We start from the raw sequence: 21,997 nt of genomic DNA, 5'->3' as shown, positions 1-21,997 counted from the left end.
AGTGTTTCAAGTGTGGGCGTGTGTTTCTTTCAAACTGAGTATCTTTCTATCGTTTGAGTATGTTTACTATTGCACTTTGAGTATCTTTTCAATTCTCGTTTGAGTATCTTTCTGAACGGCTTTCGATGCGAGTTTTTCTTGAATTTGAGAGTGTTTCCAGTGTGGGCGTGTGTTTCTTTCAAACTGAGTATCTTTCTATCGTTTGAGCATGTTTACTATTGCACTTTGAGTATCTTTTCAATTCTCGTTTGAGTATGTTTCTGAACGGCTTTCTGATGCGAGTTTCTATTGAATTTGAGAGTGTTTCCAGTGTGGGCGTGTGTTTCTTTCAAACTGAGTATCTTTCTATCGTTTGAGTATGTTTACTATTGCAATTTGAGTATCTTTTTAATTCTCGTTTGAGTATCTTTCTGTAAGCCTTTCTGATGCGAGTTTTTCTTGAATTTGAGAGTGTTTCCAGTGCGGGCGTGTGTTTCTTTCAAACTGAGTATCTTTCTATCGTTTGAGTATGTTTACTATTGCACTTTGAGTATCTTTTCAATTCCCGTTTGAGTATGTTTCTAAACGGCTTTCTGATGCGAGTTTCTATTGAATTTGAGAGTGTTTCCAGTGTGGGCGTGTGTTTTATTCAAACTGAGTATCTTTCTATCGTTTGAGTATGTTTACTATTGCACTTTGAGTATCTTTTCAATTCTCGTTTGAGTATCTTTCTGTAAGCCTTTCTGATGCGAGTTTCTATTGAATTTGAGAGTGTTTCAAGTGTGGGCGTGTGTTTCTTTCAAACTGAGTATCTTTCTATCGTTTGAGTATGTTTACTATTGCACTTTGAGTATCTTTTCAATTCTCGTTTGAGTATCTTTCTGAACGGCTTTCGATGCGAGTTTTTGTTGAATTTGAGAGTGTTTCCAGTGTGGGCGTGTGTTTCTTTCAAACTGAGTATCTTTCTATCGTTTGAGCATGTTTACTATTGCACTTTGAGTATCTTTTCAATTCTCGTTTGAGTATGTTTCTGAACGGCTTTCTGATGCGAGTTTCTATTGAATTTGAGAGTGTTTCCAGTGTGGGCGTGTGTTTCTTTCAAACTGAGTATCTTTCTATCGTTTGAGTATGTTTACTATTGCAATTTGAGTATCTTTTTAATTCTCGTTTGAGTATCTTTCTGTAAGCCTTTCTGATGCGAGTTTTTCTTGAATTTGAGAGTGTTTCCAGTGCGGGCGTGTGTTTCTTTCAAACTGAGTATCTTTCTATCGTTTGAGTATGTTTACTATTGCACTTTGAGTATCTTTTCAATTCCCGTTTGAGTATGTTTCTGAACGGCTTTCTGATGCGAGTTTCTATTGAATTTGAGAGTGTTTCCAGTGTGGGCGTGTGTTTTATTCAAACTGAGTATCTTTCTATCGTTTGAGTATGTTTACTATTGCACTTTGAGTATCTTTTCAATTCTCGTTTGAGTATCTTTCTGTAAGCCTTTCTGATGCGAGTTTCTATTGAATTTGAGAGTGTTTCAAGTGTGGGCGTGTGTTTCTTTCAAACTGAGTATCTTTCTATCGTTTGAGTATGTTTACTATTGCACTTTGAGTATCTTATCAATTCTCGTTTGAGTATCTTTCTGAACGGCTTTCGATGCGAGTTTTTCTTGAATTTGAGAGTGTTTCCAGTGTGGGCGTGTGTTTCTTTCAAACTGAGTATCTTTCTATCGTTTGAGTATGTTTACTATTGCACTTTGAGTATCTTTTCAATTCTCGTTTGAGTATGTTTCTGAACGGCTTTCTGATGCGAGTTTCTATTTAATTTGAGAGTGTTTCCAGTGTGGGCGTGTGTTTCTTTCAAACTGAGTATCTTTCTATCGTTTGAGTATGTTTACTATTGCAATTTGAGTATCTTTTTAATTCTCGTTTGAGTATCTTTCTGTAAGCCTTTCTGATGCGAGTTTTTCTTGAATTTGAGAGTGTTTCCAGTGCGGGCGTGTGTTTCTTTCAAACTGAGTATCTTTCTATCGTTTGAGTATGTTTACTATTGCACTTTGAGTATCTTTTCAATTCCCGTTTGAGTATGTTTCTGAACGGCTTTCTGATGCGAGTTTCTATTGAATTTAAGAGTGTTTCCAGTGTGGGCGTGTGTTTTATTCAAACTGAGTATCTTTCTATCGTTTGAGTATGTTTACTATTGCACTTTGAGTATCTTTTCAATTCTCGTTTGAGTATCTTTCTGTAAGCCTTTCTGATGCGAGTTTCTATTGAATTTGAGAGTGTTTCAAGTGTGGGCGTGTGTTTCTTTCAAACTGAGTATCTTTCTATCGTTTGAGTATGTTTACTATTGCACTTTGAGTATCTTTTCAATTCTCGTTTGAGTATCTTTCTGAACGGCTTTCGATGCGAGTTTTTCTTGAATTTGAGAGTGTTTCCAGTGTGGGCGTGTGTTTCTTTCAAACTGAGTATCTTTCTATCGTTTGAGCATGTTTACTATTGCACTTTGAGTATCTTTTCAATTCTCGTTTGAGTATGTTTCTGAACGGCTTTCTGATGCGAGTTTCTATTGAATTTGAGAGTGTTTCCAGTGTGGGCGTGTGTTTCTTTCAAACTGAGTATCTTTCTATCGTTTGAGTATGTTTACTATTGCAATTTGAGTATCTTTTTAATTCTCGTTTGAGTATCTTTCTGTAAGCCTTTCTGATGCGAGTTTTTCTTGAATTTGAGAGTGTTTCCAGTGCGGGCGTGTGTTTCTTTCAAACTGAGTATCTTTCTATCGTTTGAGTATGTTTACTATTGCACTTTGAGTATCTTTTCAATTCCCGTTTGAGTATGTTTCTGAACGGCTTTCTGATGCGAGTTTCTATTGAATTTGAGAGTGTTTCCAGTGTGGGCGTGTGTTTTATTCAAACTGAGTATCTTTCTATCGTTTGAGTATGTTTACTATTGCACTTTGAGTATCTTTTCAATTCTCGTTTGAGTATCTTTCTGTAAGCCTTTCTGATGCGAGTTTCTATTGAATTTGAGAGTGTTTCCAGTGTGGGCGTGTGTTTCTTTCAAACTGAGTATCTTTCTATCGTTTGAGTATGTTTACTATTGCAATTTGAGTATCTTTTTATTCTCGTTTGAGTATCTTTCTGTAAGCCTTTCTGATGCGAGTTTCTATTGAATTTGAGAGTGTTTCCAGTGTGGGCCTGTGTTTCTTTCAAACTGAGTATCTTTCTATCGTTTGAGTATGTTTACTATTGCACTTTGAGTATCTTTTCAATTCTCGTTTGAGTATCTTTCTGTAAGCCTTTATGATGCGAGTTTCTATTGAATTTGAGAGTGTTTCCAGTGTGGGTTGTGTTTCTTTCAAACTGAGTATCTTTCTATCGTTTGAGTATGTTTACTATTGCAATTTGAGTATCTTTCAATTCTCGTTTGAGTATCTTTCTCTAAGCCTTTCTGATTGATGAAAGCTCGATTACTCGACATCAATATTTAACCCTGAACACATCATTGTAGTATAAAGCAAGAGGGTATCGTTCACAAACCGGGGATCCAGCCAGGGCTTAGGATCATAACACTTACACGACTTCATAAAGGTTTTAAGGTTTGATATAGATTTTGGATTGAGTCATAAAAACAGTAAATAAAACCTAAACTAATATATACATGTGATCAACCAACCAACGCATAAACAATCACCAAAACAACTCACATAGAGGGAATCGAAACTAGTTCTACAACTTCTCATTGAGTCATGCCGAGACTATGTAATGAGCAACCAAGGATGGATCATGCATTTAGGGTTCTAAGCAGTAACCTAAACACATAGACACTTAACACATTCGATCAAAACCAAGCAGCCATAATCGAAATTCTAACATGTTCATCTTAATCATGTAATTCCAAAGTCATGCACATTGAATTCATCAAGTATGTCACTTACTTAACCAACAACCATGCAATTCGAAAATCACATAAACAAGAATGACATGTTCTTAGCATAAGTCTTTAATCCAACAACCTAAATATCATGCTACAAGCATAGTCATAACACTTAGAAATCGAAAATTGTTCATACATGCATTCGGCAGAAACCAAAAACCGAAAATCATAAAACCAAAAACAACCTTCGAATCATCTATATAAATTGAATCAAGTAGCTATTTCATAGACAAAATTGATACAAGACTACTCTAAACAAATCGCAAGCTTCATCCAAGCACAAGAATAAAACCAAAACCGAATTTAAACAAGAGTGAATCATGGTTACACTTTATAAATCAAGCAATCCACAAGTGTAGCCGAGACTTCTATGGATGAAACCTTCTTCACAAGCGTGTTTGAAGGCTATTGATAGGTGAGGAATGATGGAATCGGTTTTAGGATTTCTTGGAATGGTGAAGGATGAATTCGGCAGAGCTATGGCTGTGTTTGTGTATAGGGCTGATGATGTTGCTGAATGGAGAGGCCGGCCTCTATATATAGAGGTCTAGGAAGCCTTCTTGCGTGCCAAAAGGAAATAGAATCCAATTGGGAAACTGAAATCCTCTTTGTTATGGATTTGATTTATGTACTCCATATCCAACTTGATGTAGGAAACCAAGTCCAATAGGGAGATCTCTTTAAGGGCTGCACGGCAATCTCTTGGTCCAACTAGGAGTAGCTAGGCCGGCCTCCTCTTCTCCTTGTTCAACTCGAATATGATTTCCTTGTTCAACTAGGAATGCAACTCAGCAACTCTTCTTCCTTTTCCATGTATGATTTGTCTTTCCTGAAAAGAAATCGTCGATTAAGGAATAGGAAAGAATGAAAATAGGAAAGTAGAGTCCTAGTCGAGTAAGGAATCCTAGCTCAATCAGGAGTTCTAACACTTAGCACAATTTCATCATCAAATCATCTAAAATCGGAATAGCTCTACTTTAAACATACATATAACAAATATGAACCTAAAGCAACTAAATAAGAAGTAACAAAGCATAAGAATAGGGCATATATACATTAAGAACGTCACACTTTGTGCTCCTATCACTGATGCGAGTTTCTTTTGAATTTGAGAGTGTTTCCAGTGTGGGCGTGTGTTTCTTTCAAACTGAGTATCTTTCTATCGTTGGAGTATGTTTACTATTGCAATTTGAGTATCTTTTCAATTCTCGTTTGAGTATCTTTCTGAACGGCTTTCGATGCGAGTTTTTCTTGAATTTGAGAGTGTTTCCAGTGTGCCCGTGTGTTTCTTTCACACTGAGTATCTTTCTATGGTTTGAGTATGTTTACTATTGCATTTTGAGTATCTTTTCAATTCTCGTTTGAGTATCTTTCTGTAAGCCTTTCTGATGCGAGTTTCTATTGAATTTGAGAGTGTTTCCAGTGTGGGCGTGTGTTTCTTTCAAACTGAGTATCTTTCTATCGTTTGAGTATGTTTACTATTGCAATTTGAGTATCTTTTTATTCTCGTTTGAGTATCTTTCTGTAAGCCTTTCTGATGCGAGTTTCTATTGAATTTGAGAGTGTTTCCAGTGTGGGCCTGTGTTTCTTTCAAACTGAGTATCTTTCTATCGTTTGAGTATGTTTACTATTGCACTTTGAGTATCTTTTCAATTCTCGGTTTAGTATCTTTCTGAACGGCTTTCGATGCGAGTTTCTATTGAATTTGAGAGTGTTTCCAGTGTGGGCGTGTGTTTCTTTCAAACTGAGTATCTTTCTATCGTTTGAGTATGTTTACTATTGCACTTTGAGTATCTTTTCAATTCTCGTTTGAGTATCTTTCTGAACGGCTTTCGTTGCGAGTTTTTCTTGAATTTGAGAGTGTTTCCAGTGTGGGCGTGTGTTTCTTTCAAACTGAGTATCTTTCTATCGTTTGAGTATGTTTACTATTGCAATTTGAGTATCTTTTCAATTCTCGTTAGAGTATCTTTCTTAACGGCTTTCGATGCGATTTTTTCTTGAATTGGAGAGTGTTTCCAGTGCGAGCGTGTGTTTCTTTCAAACTGAGTATCTTTCTATCGTCTGAGTATGTTTACTATTGCACTTTGAGTATCTTTTCAATTCTCGTTTGAGTATCTTTCTGTAAGCCTTTCTGATGCGAGTTTCTATTGAATTTGAGAGTGTTTCCAGTGTGGGCGTGTGTTTCTTTCAAACTGAGTATCTTTCTATCGTTTGAGTATGTTTACTATTGCACTTTGAGTATCTTTTCAATTCCCGTTTGAGTATGTTTCTGAACGGCTTTCTGATGCGAGTTTCTATTGAATTTGAGAGTGTTTCCAGTGTGGGCGTGTGTTTTATTCAAACTGAGTATCTTTCTATCGTTTGAGTATGTTTACTATTGCACTTTGAGTATCTTTTCAATTCTCGTTTGAGTATCTTTCTGTAAGCCTTTCTGATGCGAGTTTCTATTGAATTTGAGAGTGTTTCAAGTGTGGGCGTGTGTTTCTTTCAAACTGAGTATCTTTCTATCGTTTGAGTATGTTTACTATTGCACTTTGAGTATCTTTTCAATTCTCGTTTGAGTATCTTTCTGAACGGCTTTCGATGCGAGTTTTTCTTGAATTTGAGAGTGTTTCCAGTGTGGGCGTGTGTTTCTTTCAAACTGAGTATCTTTCTATCGTTTGAGCATGTTTACTATTGCACTTTGAGTATCTTTTCAATTCTCGTTTGAGTATGTTTCTGAACGGCTTTCTGATGCGAGTTTCTATTGAATTTGAGAGTGTTTCCAGTGTGGGCGTGTGTTTCTTTCAAACTGAGTATCTTTCTATCGTTTGAGTATGTTTACTATTGCAATTTGAGTATCTTTTTAATTCTCGTTTGAGTATCTTTCTGTAAGCCTTTCTGATGCGAGTTTTTCTTGAATTTGAGAGTGTTTCCAGTGCGGGCGTGTGTTTCTTTCAAACTGAGTATCTTTCTATCGTTTGAGTATGTTTACTATTGCACTTTGAGTATCTTTTCAATTCCCGTTTGAGTATGTTTCTGAAGGGCTTTCTGATGCGAGTTTCTATTGAATTTGATAGTGTTTCCAGTGTGGGCGTGTGTTTTATTCAAACTGAGTATCTTTCTATCGTTTGAGTATGTTTACTATTGCACTTTGAGTATCTTTTCAATTCTCGTTTGAGTATCTTTCTGTAAGCCTTTCTGATGCGAGTTTCTATTGAATTTGAGAGTGTTTCAAGTGTGGGCGTGTGTTTCTTTCAAACTGAGTATCTTTCTATCGTTTGAGTATGTTTACTATTGCACTTTGAGTATCTTTTCAATTCTCGTTTGAGTATCTTTCTGAACGGCTTTCGATGCGAGTTTTTCTTGAATTTGAGAGTGTTTCCAGTGTGGGCGTGTGTTTCTTTCAAACTGAGTATCTTTCTATCGTTTGAGCATGTTTACTATTGCACTTTGAGTATCTTTTCAATTCTCGTTTGAGTATGTTTCTAAACGGCTTTCTGATGCGAGTTTCTCTTGAATTTGAGAGTGTTTCCAGTGTGGGAGTGTGTTTCTTTCAAACTGAGTATCTTTCTATCGTTTGAGTATGTTTACTATTGCACTTTGAGTATCTTTTCAATTCTCGTTTGAGTATCTTTCTGTAAGCCTTTCTGATGCGAGTTTCTATTGAATTTTAGAGTGTTTCCAGTGTGGGCGTGTGTTTCTTTCAAACTTAGTATCTTTCTATCGTTTGAGTATGTTTACTATTGCACTTTGAGTATCTTCTCAATTCTCCTTTTAGTATCTTTCTGTAAGCCTTTCTGATGCGAGTTTCTATTGAATTTTAGAGTGTTTCCAGTGTGGGCGTGTGTTTCTTTCAAACTTAGTATCTTTCTATCGTTTGAGTATGTTTACTATTGCACTTTGAGTATCTTCTCAATTCTCCTTTTAGTATGTTTCTGAACGGCTTTCTGATGCGAGTTTCTATTGAATTTGAGAGTGTTTCCAGTGTGGGTTGTGTTTCTTTCAAACTGAGTATCTTTCTATCGTCTGAGTATGTTTACTATTGCACTTTGAGTATCTTTTCAATTCCCGTTTGAGTATGTTTCTGAACGGCTTTCTGATGCGCGTTTCTATTGAATTTGAGAGTGTTTCCAGTGCGAGCGTGTGTTTCTTTCAAACTGAGTATCTTTCTATCGTCTGAGTATGTTTACTATTGCACTTTGAGTATCTTTTCAATTCTCGTTTGAGTATGTTTCTGAACGGCTTTCTGATGCCAGTTTCTCTTGAATTTGAGAGTGTTTCCAGTGTGGGCGTGTGTTTCTTTCAAACTGAGTATCTTTCTATCGTTTGAGTATGTTTACTATTGCACTTTGAGTATCTTTTCAATTCTCGTTTGAGTATCTTTCTGTAAGCCTTTCTGATGCCAGTTTCTATTGAATTTGAGAGTGTTTCAAGTGTGGGCGTGTGTTTCTTTCAAACTGAGTATCTTTCTATCGTTTGAGTATGTTTACTATTGCACTTTGAGTATCTTTTCAATTCTCGTTTGAGTATCTTTCTGTAAGCCTTTCTGATGCGAGTTTCTATTGAATTTGAGAGTGTTTCAAGTGTGGGCGTGTGTTTCTTTCAAACTGAGTATCTTTCTATCGTTTGAGTAAGTTTACTATTGCACTTTGAGTATCTTTTCAATTCTCGTTTGAGTATCTTTCTGAACGGCTTTCGATGCGAGTTTTTCTTGAATTTGAGAGTGTTTCCAGTGTGGGCGTGTGTTTCTTTCAAACTGAGTATCTTTCTATCGTTTGAGCATGTTTACTATTGCACTTTGAGTATCTTTTCAATTCTCGTTTGAGTATGTTTCTGAACGGCTTTCTGATGCGAGTTTCTATTGAATTTGAGAGTGTTTCCAGTGTGGGCGTGTGTTTCTTTCAAACTGAGTATCTTTCTATCGTTTGAGTATGTTTACTATTGCAATTTGAGTATCTTTTTAATTCTCGTTTGAGTATCTTTCTGTAAGCCTTTCTGATGCGAGTTTTTCTTGAATTTGAGAGTGTTTCCAGTGCGGGCGTGTGTTTCTTTCAAACTGAGTATCTTTCTATCGTTTGAGTATGTTTACTATTGCACTTTGAGTATCTTTTCAATTCCCGTTTGAGTATGTTTCTGAACGGCTTTCTGATGCGAGTTTCTATTGAATTTGAGAGTGTTTCCAGTGTGGGCGTGTGTTTTATTCAAACTGAGTATCTTTCTATCGTTTGAGTATGTTTACTATTGCACTTTGAGTATCTTTTCAATTCTCGTTTGAGTATCTTTCTGTAAGCCTTTCTGATGCGAGTTTCTATTGAATTTGAGAGTGTTTCAAGTGTGGGCGTGTGTTTCTTTCAAACTGAGTATCTTTCTATCGTTTGAGTATGTTTACTATTGCACTTTGAGTATCTTTTCAATTCTCGTTTGAGTATCTTTCTGAACGGCTTTCGATGCGAGTTTTTCTTGAATTTGAGAGTGTTTCCAGTGTGGGCGTGTGTTTCTTTCAAACTAGGTATCTTTCTATCGTTTGAGCATGTTTACTATTGCACTTTGAGTATCTTTTCAATTCTCGTTTGAGTATGTTTCTGAACGGCTTTCTGATGCGAGTTTCTCTTGAATTTGAGAGTGTTTCCAGTGTGGGAGTGTGTTTCTTTCAAACTGAGTATCTTTCTATCGTTTGAGTATGTTTACTATTGCACTTTGAGTATCTTTTCAATTCTCGTTTGAGTATCTTTCTGTAAGCCTTTCTGATGCGAGTTTCTATTGAATTTTAGAGTGTTTCCAGTGTGGGCGTGTGTTTCTTTCAAACTTAGTATCTTTCTATCGTTTGAGTATGTTTACTATTGCACTTTGAGTATCTTCTCAATTCTCCTTTTAGTATCTTTCTGTAAGCCTTTCTGATGCGAGTTTCTATTGAATTTGAGAGTGTTTCCAGTGTGGGAGTGTGTTTCTTTCAAACTGAGTATCTTTCTATCGTTTGAGTATGTTTACTATTGCACTTTGAGTATCTTTTCAATTCTCGTTTGAGTATCTTTCTGTAAGCCTTTCTGATGCGAGTTTCTATTGAATTTTAGAGTGTTTCCAGTGTGGGCGTGTGTTTCTTTCAAACTTAGTATCTTTCTATCGTTTGAGTATGTTTACTATTGCACTTTGAGTATCTTCTCAATTCTCCTTTTAGTATCTTTCTGTAAGCCTTTCTGATGCGAGTTTCTATTGAATTTTAGAGTGTTTCCAGTGTGGGTTGTGTTTCTTTCAAACTGAGTATCTTTCTATCATTTGAGTATGTTTACTATTGCACTTTGAGTATCTTTTCAATTCCCGTTTGAGTATGTTTCTGAACGGCTTTCTGATGCAAGTTTCTCTTGAATTTGAGAGTGTTTCCAGTGCGAGCGTGTGTTTCTTTCAAACTGAGTATCTTTCTATCGTCTGAGTATGTTTACTATTGCACTTTGAGTATCTTTTCAATTCTCGTTTGAGTATCTTTCTGTAAGCCTTTCTGATGCGCGTTTCTATTGAATTTGAGAGTGTTTCCAGTGTGGGCGTGTGTTTCTTTCAAACTGAGTATCTTTCTATCGTTTGAGTATGTTTACTATTGCACTTTAAGTATCTTTTCAATTCTCGTTTGAGTATGTTTCTGAACGGCTTTCTGATGCCAGTTTCTCTTGAATTTGAGAGTGTTTCCAGTGTGGGCGTGTGTTTTATTCAAACTGAGTATCTTTCTATCGTTTGAGTATGTTTACTATTGCACTTTGAGTATCTTTTCAATTCTCGTTTGAGTATCTTTCTGTAAGCCTTTCTGATGCGAGTTTCTATTGAATTTGAGAGTGTTTCAAGTGTGGGCGTGTGTTTCTTTCAAACTGAGTATCTTTCTATCGTATGAGTATGTTTACTATTGCACTTTGAGTATCTTTTCAATTCTCGTTTGAGTATCTTTCTGAACGGCTTTCGATGCGAGTTTTTCTTGAATTTGAGAGTGTTTCCAGTGTGGGCGTGTGTTTCTTTCAAACTGAGTATCTTTCTATCGTTTGAGCATGTTTACTATTGCACTTTGAGTATCTTTTCAATTCTCGTTTGAGTATGTTTCTGAACGGCTTTCTGATGCGAGTTTCTATTGAATTTGAGAGTGTTTCCAGTGTGGGCGTGTGTTTCTTTCAAACTGAGTATCTTTCTATCGTTTGAGCATGTTTACTATTGCACTTTGAGTATCTTTTCAATTCTCGTTTGAGTATGTTTCTGAACGGCTTTCTGATGCGAGTTTCTATTGAATTTGAGAGTGTTTCCAGTGTGGGCGTGTGTTTCTTTCAAACTGAGTATCTTTCTATCGTTTGAGTATGTTTACTATTGCAATTTGAGTATCTTTTTAATTCTCGTTTGAGTATCTTTCTGTAAGCCTTTCTGATGCGAGTTTTTCTTGAATTTGAGAGTGTTTCCAGTGCGGGCGTGTGTTTCTTTCAAACTGAGTATCTTTCTATCGTTTGAGTATGTTTACTATTGCACTTTGAGTATCTTTTCAATTCCCGTTTGAGTATGTTTCTGAACGGCTTTCTGATGCGAGTTTCTATTGAATTTGAGAGTGTTTCCAGTGTGGGCGTGTGTTTTATTCAAACTGAGTATCTTTCTATCGTTTGAGTATGTTTACTATTGCACTTTGAGTATCTTTTCAATTCTCGTTTGAGTATCTTTCTGTAAGCCTTTCTGATGCGAGTTTCTATTGAATTTGAGAGTGTTTCCAGTGTGGGCGTGTGTTTCTTTCAAACTGAGTATCTTTCTATCGTTTGAGTATGTTTACTATTGCACTTTGAGTATCTTTTCAATTCTCGTTTGAGTATCTTTCTGAACGGCTTTCGATGCGAGTTTTTCTTGAATTTGAGAGTGTTTCCAGTGTGGGCGTGTGTTTCTTTCAAACTGAGTATCTTTCTATCGTTTGAGCATGTTTACTATTGCACTTTGAGTATCTTTTCAATTCTCGTTTGAGTATGTTTCTGAACGGCTTTCTGATGCGAGTTTCTCTTGAATTTGAGAGTGTTTCCAGTGTGGGAGTGTGTTTCTTTCAAACTGAGTATCTTTCTATCGTTTGAGTATGTTTACTATTGCACTTTGAGTATCTTTTCAATTCTCGTTTGAGTATCTTTCTGTAAGCCTTTCTGATGCGAGTTTCTATTGAATTTTAGAGTGTTTCCAGTGTGGGCGTGTGTTTCTTTCAAACTTAGTATCTTTCTATCGTTTGAGTATGTTTACTATTGCACTTTGAGTATCTTCTCAATTCTCCTTTTAGTATCTTTCTGTAAGCCTTTCTGATGCGAGTTTCTATTGAATTTTAGAGTGTTTCCAGTGTGGGTTGTGTTTCTTTCAAACTGAGTATCTTTCTATCATTTGAGTATGTTTACTATTGCACTTTGAGTATCTTTTCAATTCCCGTTTGAGTATGTTTCTGAACGGCTTTCTGATGCAAGTTTCTCTTGAATTTGAGAGTGTTTCCAGTGCGAGCGTGTGTTTCTTTCAAACTGAGTATCTTTCTATCGTCTGAGTATGTTTACTATTGCACTTTGATTATCTTTTCAATTCTCGTTTGAGTATCTTTCTGTAAGCCTTTCTGATGCGCGTTTCTATTGAATTTGAGAGTGTTTCCAGTGTGGGCGTGTGTTTCTTTCAAACTGAGTATCTTTCTATCGTTTGAGTATGTTTACTATTGCACTTTAAGTATCTTTTCAATTCTCGTTTGAGTATGTTTCTGAACGGCTTTCTGATGCCAGTTTCTCTTGAATTTGAGAGTGTTTCCAGTGTGGGCGTGTGTTTTATTCAAACTGAGTATCTTTCTATCGTTTGAGTATGTTTACTATTGCACTTTGAGTATCTTTTCAATTCTCGTTTGAGTATCTTTCTGTAAGCCTTTCTGATGCGAGTTTCTATTGAATTTGAGAGTGTTTCAAGTGTGGGCGTGTGTTTCTTTCAAACTGAGTATCTTTCTATCGTATGAGTATGTTTACTATTGCACTTTGAGTATCTTTTCAATTCTCGTTTGAGTATCTTTCTGAACGGCTTTCGATGCGAGTTTTTCTTGAATTTGAGAGTGTTTCCAGTGTGGGCGTGTGTTTCTTTCAAACTGAGTATCTTTCTATCGTTTGAGCATGTTTACTATTGCACTTTGAGTATCTTTTCAATTCTCGTTTGAGTATGTTTCTGAACGGCTTTCTGATGCGAGTTTCTATTGAATTTGAGAGTGTTTCCAGTGTGGGCGTGTGTTTCTTTCAAACTGAATATCTTTCTATCGTTTGAGTATGTTTACTATTGCAATTTGAGTATCTTTTTAATTCTCGTTTGAGTATCTTTCTGTAAGCCTTTCTGATGCGAGTTTTTCTTGAATTTGAGAGTGTTTCCAGTGCGGGCGTGTGTTTCTTTCAAACTGAGTATCTTTCTATCGTTTGAGTATGTTTACTATTGCACTTTGAGTATCTTTTCAATTCCCGTTTGAGTATGTTTCTGAACGGCTTTCTGATGCGAGTTTCTATTGAATTTGAGAGTGTTTCCAGTGTGGGCGTGTGTTTTATTCAAACTGAGTATCTTTCTATCGTTTGAGTATGTTTACTATTGCACTTTGAGTATCTTTTCAATTCTCGTTTGAGTATCTTTCTGTAAGCCTTTCTGATGCGAGTTTCTATTGAATTTGAGAGTGTTTCAAGTGTGGGCGTGTGTTTCTTTCAAACTGAGTATCTTTCTATCGTTTGAGTATGTTTACTATTGCACTTTGAGTATCTTTTCAATTCTCGTTTGAGTATCTTTCTGAACGGCTTTCGATGCGAGTTTTTCTTGAATTTGAGAGTGTTTCCAGTGTGGGCGTGTGTTTCTTTCAAACTGAGTATCTTTCTATCGTTTGAGCATGTTTACTATTGCACTTTGAGTATCTTTTCAATTCTCGTTTGAGTATGTTTCTGAACGGCTTTCTGATGCGAGTTTCTCTTGACTTTGAGAGTGTTTCCAGTGTGGGAGTGTGTTTCTTTCAAACTGAGTATCTTTCTATCGTTTGAGTATGTTTACTATTGCACTTTGAGTATCTTTTCAATTCTCGTTTGAGTATCTTTCTGTAAGCCTTTCTGATGCGAGTTTCTATTGAATTTGAGAGTGTTTCCAGTGTGGGTTGTGTTTCTTTCAAACTGAGTATCTTTCTATCATTTGAGTATGTTTACTATTGCACTTTGAGTATCTTTTCAATTCCCGTTTGAGTATGTTTCTGAACGGCTTTCTGATGCAAGTTTCTCTTGAATTTGAGAGTGTTTCCAGTGCGAGCGTGTGTTTCTTTCAAACTGAGTATCTTTCTATCGTCTGAGTATGTTTACTATTGCACTTTGAGTATCTTTTCAATTCTCGTTTGAGTATCTTTCTGTAAGCCTTTCTGATGCGCGTTTCTATTGAATTTGAGAGTGTTTCCAGTGTGGGCGTGTGTTTCTTTCAAACTGAGTATCTTTCTATCGTTTGAGTATGTTTACTATTGCACTTTGAGTATCTTTTCAATTCTCGTTTGAGTATGTTTCTGAACGGCTTTCGATGCGAGTTTTTCTTGAATTTGAGAGTGTTTCCAGTGCGGGCGTGTGTTTCTTTCAAACTGAGTATCTTTCTATCGTTTGAGTATGTTTACTATTGCACTTTGAGTATCTTTTCAATTCCCGTTTGAGTATGTTTCTGAACGGCTTTCTGATGCGAGTTTCTATTGAATTTGAGAGTGTTTCCAGTGTGGGCCTGTGTTTCTAAAAACTAAGTATCTTTCTATCGTTTGAGTATGTTTACTATTGCACTTTGAGTATCTTTTCAATTCTCGGTTTAGTATCTTTCTGAACGGCTTTCGATGCGAGTTTCTATTGAATTTGAGAGTGTTTCCAGTGTGGGCGTGTGTTTCTTTCAAACTGAGTATCTTTCTATCGTTTGAGTATGTTTACTATTGCACTTTGAGTATCTTTTCAATTCTCGTTTGAGTATCTTTCTGAACGGCTTTCGTTGCGAGTTTTTCTTGAATTTGAGAGTGTTTCCAGTGTGGGCGTGTGTTTCTTTCAAACTGAGTATCTTTCTATCGTTTGAGTATGTTTACTATTGCACTTTGAGTATCTTTTCAATTCTCGTTTGAGTATGTTTCTGAACGGCTTTCTGATGCCAGTTTCTCTTGAATTTGAGAGTGTTTCCAGTGTGGGAGTGTGTTTCTTTCAAACTGAGTATCTTTCTATCGTTTGAGTATGTTTACTATTGCACTTTGAGTATCTTTTCAATTCTCGTTTGAGTATCTTTCTGTAAGCCTTTCTGATGCGAGTTTCTATTGAATTGGAGAGTGTTTCCAGTGTGGGTTGTGTTTCTTTCAAACTGAGTATCTTTCTATCGTTTGAGTATGTTTACTATTGCAATTTGAGTATCTTTTTAATTCTCGTTTGAGTATCTTTCTGTAAGCCTTTCTGATGCGAGTTTCTATTGAATTTGAGAGTGTTTCCAGTGTGGGCCTGTGTTTCTTTCAAACTGAGTATCTTTCTATCGTTTGAGTATGTTTACTATTGCACTTTGAGTATCTTTTCAATTCTCGGTTTAGTATCTTTCTGAACGGCTTTCGATGCGAGTTTCTATTGAATTTGAGAGTGTTTCCAGTGTGGGCGTGTGTTTCTTTCAAACTGAGTATCTTTTTATCGTTTGAGTATGTTTACTATTGCACTTTGAGTATCTTTTCAATTCTCGTTTGAGTATCTTTCTGAACAGCTTTCATTGCGAGTTTTTCTTGAATTTGAGAGTGTTTCCAGTGTGGGTTGTGTTTCTTTCACACTGAGTATCTTTCTATGGTTTGAGTATGTTTACTATTGCATTTTGAGTATCTTTTCAATTCTCGTTTGAGTATCTTTCTGTAAGCCTTTCTGATGCGAGTTTCTATTGAATTTGAGAGTGTTTCCAGTGTGGGCGTGTGTTTCTTTCAAACTGAGTATCTTTCTATCGTTTGAGTATGTTTACTATTGCAATTTGAGTATCTTTTTAATTCTCGTTTGAGTATCTTTTTGTAAGCCTTTCTGATGCGAGTTTCTATTGAATTTGAGAGTGTTTCCAGTGTGGGCCTGTGTTTCTTTCAAACTGAGTATCTTTCTATCGTTTGAGTATGTTTACTATTGCACTTTGAGTATCTTTTCAATTCTCGGTTTAGTATCTTTCTGAACGGCTTTCGATGCGAGTTTCTATTGAATTTGAGAGTGTTTTCAGTGTGGGCGTGTGTTTCTTTCAAACTGAGTATCTTTCTATCGTTTGAGTATGTTTACTATTGCACTTTGAGTATCTTTTCAATTCTCGTTTGAGTATCTTTCTGAACGGCTTTCGTTGCGAGTTTTTCTTGAATTTGAGAGTGTTTCCAGTGTGGGCGTGTGTTTCTTTCAAACTGAGTATCTTTCTATCGTTTGAGTATGTTTACTATTGCACTTTGAGTATCTTTTCAATTCTCGTTTGAGTATGTTTCTGAACGGTTTTCTGATTCGAGTTTCTCTTGAATTTGAGAGTGTTTCCAGTGTGGGCGTGTGTTTCTTTCAAACTGAGTATCTTTCTATCCTTTGAGTATGTTTACTATTGCAATTTGAGTATCTTTTCAATTCTCGTTTGAGTATCTTTCTGTAAGCCTTTCTGATGCGAGTTTCTATTGAATTTGAGAGTGTTTCCAGTGTGGGTTGTGTTTCTTTCAAACTGAGTATCTTTCTATCGTTTGAGTATGTTTACTATTTCAATTTGAGTATTTTTTCAATTCTCGTTTGAGTATCTTTCTGTAAGCCTTTCTGATGCGAGTTTCTATTGAATTGGAGAGTGTTTCCAGTGTGGGTTGTGTTTCTTTCAAACTGAGTATCTTTCTATCGTTTGAGTATGTTTACTATTGCAATTTGAGTATCTTTTCAATTCTCGTTTGAGTATCTTTCTGTAAGCCTTTCTGATGCGAGTTTCTATTGAATTGGAGAGTGTTTCCAGTATGGGTTGTGTTTCTTTCAAACTGAGTATCTTTCTATCGTTTGAGTATGTTTACTATTGCAATTTGAGTATCTTTTCAATTCTCATTTGAGTATCTTTCTGTAAGCCTTTCTGATACGAGTTTCTATTGAACTTGATAGTGTTTCCAGTGTGGGTTGTGTTTCTTTCAAACTGAGTATCTTTCTATCGTTTGAGTATGTTTACTATTGCAATTTGAGTATCTTTTCAATTCTCGTTTGAGTATCTTTCTGTAAGCCTTTCTGATGCGAGTTTCTATTGAACTTGAGAGTGTTTCCAGTGTGGGTTGTGTTTCTTTCAAACTGAGTATCTTTCTATCGTTTGAGTATGTTTACTATTGCAATTTGAGTATCTTTTCAATTCTCGTTTGAGTATCTTTATGAACGGCTTTCGATGCGAGTTTTTCTTGAATTTGAGAGTGTTTCCAGTGTGGGCGTGTGTTTCTTTCAAACTGAGTATCTTTCTATCGTTTGAGTATGTTTACTATTGCAATTTGAGTATCTTTTCAATTCTCGTTTGTGTATCTTTCTGAACGGCTTTCGATGCGAGTTTTTCTTGAATTTGAGAGTGTTTCCAGTGTGGGCGTGTGTTTCTTTCAAACTGAGTATCTTTCTATCGTTTGAGTATGTTTACTATTGCAATTTGAGTATCTTTTCAATTCTCGTTTGAGTATCTTTCTGTAAGCCTTTCTGATGCGAGTTTCTATTGAATTGGAGAGTGTTTCCAGTATGGGTTGTGTTTCTTTCAAACTGAGTATCTTTCTATCGTTTGAGTATGTTTACTATTGCAATTTGAGTATCTTTTCAATTCTCGTTTGAGTATCTTTCTGTAAGCCTTTCTGATGCGAGTTTCTATTGAATTGGAGAGTGTTTCCAGTATGGGTTGTGTTTCTTTCAAACTGAGTATCTTTCTATCGTTTGAGTATGTTTACTATTGCAATTTGAGTATCTTTTCAATTCTCGTTTGAGTATCTTTCTGTAAGCCTTTCTGATGCGAGTTTCTATTGAATTGGAGAGTGTTTCCAGTATGGGTTGTGTTTCTTTCAAACTGAGTATCTTTCTATCGTTTGAGTATGTTTACTATTGCAATTTGAGTATCTTTTCAATTCTCATTTGAGTATCTTTCTGTAAGCCTTTCTGATACGAGTTTCTATTGAACTTGATAGTGTTTCCAGTGTGGGTTGTGTTTCTTTCAAACTGAGTATCTTTCTATCGTTTGAGTATGTTTACTATTGCAATTTGAGTATCTTTTCAATTCTCGTTTGAGTATCTTTCTGTAAGCCTTTCTGATGCGAGTTTCTATTGAACTTGAGAGTGTTTCCAGTGTGGGTTGTGTTTCTTTCAAACTGAGTATCTTTCTATCGTTTGAGTATGTTTACTATTGCACTTTGAGTATCTTTTCAATTCTCGTTTGAGTATCTTTATGAACGGCTTTCGATGCGAGTTTTTCTTGAATTTGAGAGTGTTTCCAGTGTGGGCGTGTGTTTCTTTCAAACTGAGTATCTTTCTATCGTTTGAGTATGTTTACTATTGCAATTTGAGTATCTTTTAAATTCTCGTTTGTGTATCTTTCTGAACGGCTTTCGATGCGAGTTTTTCTTGAATTTGAGAGTGTTTCCAGTGTGGGCGTGTGTTTCTTTCAAACTGAGTATCTTTCTATCGTTTGAGTATGTTTACTATTGCAATTTGAGTATCTTTTCAATTCTCGTTTGAGTATCTTTCTGTAAGCCTTTCTGATGCGAGTTTCTATTGAATTGGAGAGTGTTTCCAGTATGGGTTGTGTTTCTTTCAAACTGAGTATCTTTCTATCGTTTGAGTATGTTTACTATTGCAATTTGAGTATCTTTTCAATTCTCGTTTGAGTATCTTTCTGTAAGCCTTTCTGATGCGAGTTTCTATTGAATTGGAGAGTGTTTCCAGTGTGGGTTGTGTTTCTTTCAAACTGAGTATCTTTCTATCGTTTGAGTATGTTTACTATTGCAATTTGAGTATCTTTTCAATTCTCATTTGAGTATCTTTCTGTAAGCCTTTCTGATGCGAGTTTCTATTGAATTTGAGAGTGTTTCCAGTGTGGGTTGTGTTTCTTTCAAACTGAGTATCTTTCTATCGTTTGAGTATGTTTACTATTGCAATTTGAGTATCTTTTCAATTCTCGTTTGAGTATCTTTCTGTAAGCCTTTCTGATGCGAGTTTCTATTGAATTGGAGAGTGTTTCCAGTATGGGTTGTGTTTCTTTCAAACTGAGTATCTTTCTATCGTTTGAGTATGTTTACTATTGCAATTTGAGTATCTTTTCAATTCTCATTTGAGTATCTTTCTGTAAGCCTTTCTGATACGAGTTTCTATTGAACTTGATAGTGTTTCCAGTGTGGGTTGTGTTTCTTTCAAACTGATTATCTTTCTATCGTTTGAGTATGTTTACTATTGCAATTTGAGTATCTTTTCAATTCTCGTTTGAGTATCTTTCTGTAAGCCTTTCTGATGCGAGTTTCTATTGAACTTGAGAGTGTTTCCAGTGTGGGTTGTGTTTCTTTCAAACTGAGTATCTTTCTATCGTTTGAGTATGTTTACTATTGCACTTTGAGTATCTTTTCAATTCTCGTTTGAGTATCTTTATGAACGGCTTTCGATGCGAGTTTTTCTTGAATTTGAGAGTGTTTCCAGTGTGGGCGTGTGTTTCTTTCAAACTGAGTATCTTTCTATCGTTTGAGTATGTTTACTATTGCAATTTGAGTATCTTTTCAATTCTCGTTTGTGTATGTTTACTATTTCAATTTGAGTATCTTTTCAATTCTCATTTGAGTATCTTTCTGTAAGCCTTTCTGATGCGAGTTTCTATTGAACTTGAGAGTGTTTCCAGTGTGGGTTGTGTTTCTTTCAAACTGAGTATCTTTCTATCGTTTGAGTATGTTTACTATTGCACTTTGAGTATCTTTTCAATTCTCGTTTGAGTATCTTTATGAACGGCTTTCGATGCGAGTTTTTCTTGAATTTGAGAGTGTTTCCAGTGTGGGCGTGTGTTTCTTTCAAACTGAGTATCTTTCTATCGTTTGAGTATGTTTACTATTGCACTTTGAGTATCTTTTCAATTCTCGTTTGAGTATCTTTATGAACGGCTTTCGATGCGAGTTTTTCTTGAATTTGAGAGTGTTTCAAGTGTGGGCGTGTGTTTCTTTCAAACTGAGTATCTTTCTATCGTTTGAGTATGTTTACTATTGCACTTTGAGTATCTTTTCAATTCTCGTTTGAGTATCTTTCTGTAAGCCTTTCTGATGCGAGTTTCTATTGAATTTGAGAGTGTTTCAAGTGTGGGCGTGTGTTTCTTTCAAACTGAGTATCTTTCTATCGTTTGAGTATGTTTACTATTGCACTTTGAGTATCTTTTCAATTCTCGTTTGAGTATGTTTCTGAACGGCTTTCTGATGCGAGTTTCTCTTGAATTTGAGAGTGTTTCCAGTGTGGGTGTGTGTTTCTTTCAAACTGAGTATCTTTCTATCGTTTGAGAATGTTTACTATTGCACTTTGAGTATCTTTTCAATTCTCGTTTGAGTATCTTTCCGTAAGCCTTTCTGATGCGAGTTTCTATAGAATTTGAGAGTGTTTCCAGTGTGGGCGTGTGTTTCTTTCAAACTGAGTATCTTTCTATCGTTTGAGTATGTTTACTATTGCACTTTGAGTATCTTTTCAATTCTCGTTTGAGTATCTTTCTGAACGGCTTTCGTTGCGAGTTTTTCTTGAATTTGAGAGTGTTTCCAGTGTGGGCGTGTGTTTCTTTCAAACTGAGTATCTTTCTATCGTTTGAGTATGTTTACTATTGCACTTTGAGTATCTTTTCAATTCTCGTTTGAGTATGTTTACTATTTCAATTTGAGTATTTTTTCAATTCTCGTTTGAGTAACTTTCTGTAAGCCTTTCTGATGCGAGTTTCTATTGAATTGGAGAGTGTTTCCAGTGTGGGTTGTGTTTCTTTCAAACTGAGTATCTTTCTATCGTTTGAGTATGTTTACTATTGCAATTTGAGTATCTTTTCAATTCTCGTTTGCGTATCTTTCTGTAAGCCTTTCTGATGCGAGTTTCTATTGAATTTGAGAGTGTTTCCAGTGTGGGCGTGTGTTTCTTTCACACTGAGTATCTTTCTATCGTTTGAGTATGTTTACTATTGCAATTTGAGTATCTTTTCAATTCTCGTTTGAGTATCTTTCTGTAAGCCTTTCTGATGCGAGTTTCTATTGAATTTGAGAGTGTTTCCAGTGTGGGCGTGTGTTTCTTTCAAACTGAGTATGTTTCTATCGTCTGAGTATGTTTACTATTGCAATTTGAGTATCTTTTCAATTGGCGTTTGAGTATCTTTCTGAACGGCTTTCGATGCGAGTTTTTCTTGAATTTGAGAGTGTTTCCAGTGTGGGCGTGTGTTTGTTTCACACTGAGTATCTTTCTATCGTTTGAGTATGTTTACTATTGCAATTTGAGTATCTTTTCAATTCTCGTTTGAGTATCTTTCTGTAAGCCTTTCTTATGCGAGTTTCGATTGAATTTGAGAGTGTTTCCAGTGTGGGTTGTGTTTCTTTCAAACTGAGTATCTTTCTATCGTTTGAGTATGTTTACTATTGCAATTTGAGTATCTTTTTAATTCTCGTTTGAGTATCTTTCTCTAAGCCTTTCTGATGCGAGTTTCTATTGAATTTGAGAGTGTTTCCAGTGTGGGCGTGTGTTTCTTTCAGACTGAGAATCTTTCAATCGTTTGAGTATGTTTACCATTGCAGTTTGAGTATCTTTTCAATTCTCGTTTGAGTATCTTTCTGAACGGCTTTCGATGCGAGTTTTTCTTGAATTTGAGAGTGTTTCCAGTGTGCCCGTGTGTTTCTTTCACACTGAGTCTCTTTCTATGGTTTGAGTATGTTTACTATTGCATTTTGAGTATCTTTTCAATTCTCGTTTGAGTATCTTTTTGTAAGCCTTTCTGATGCGAGTTTCTATTGAATTTGAGAGTGTTTCCAGTGTGGGCGTGTGTTTCTTTCAAACTGAGTATCTTTCTATCGTTTGAGTATGTTTACTATTGCAATTTGAGTATCTTTTCAATTCTCGTTTGAGTATCTTTCTGTAAGCCTTTCTGATGCGAGTTTCTATTGAATT

Source organism: Argentina anserina, unplaced genomic scaffold (genome assembly GCF_933775445.1).
Source record: "Argentina anserina unplaced genomic scaffold, drPotAnse1.1, whole genome shotgun sequence".
In the NCBI taxonomy this organism is placed as follows: Eukaryota; Viridiplantae; Streptophyta; class Magnoliopsida; order Rosales; family Rosaceae; genus Argentina; species Argentina anserina.
Note: the sequence above shows the minus strand (reverse complement) of the source record.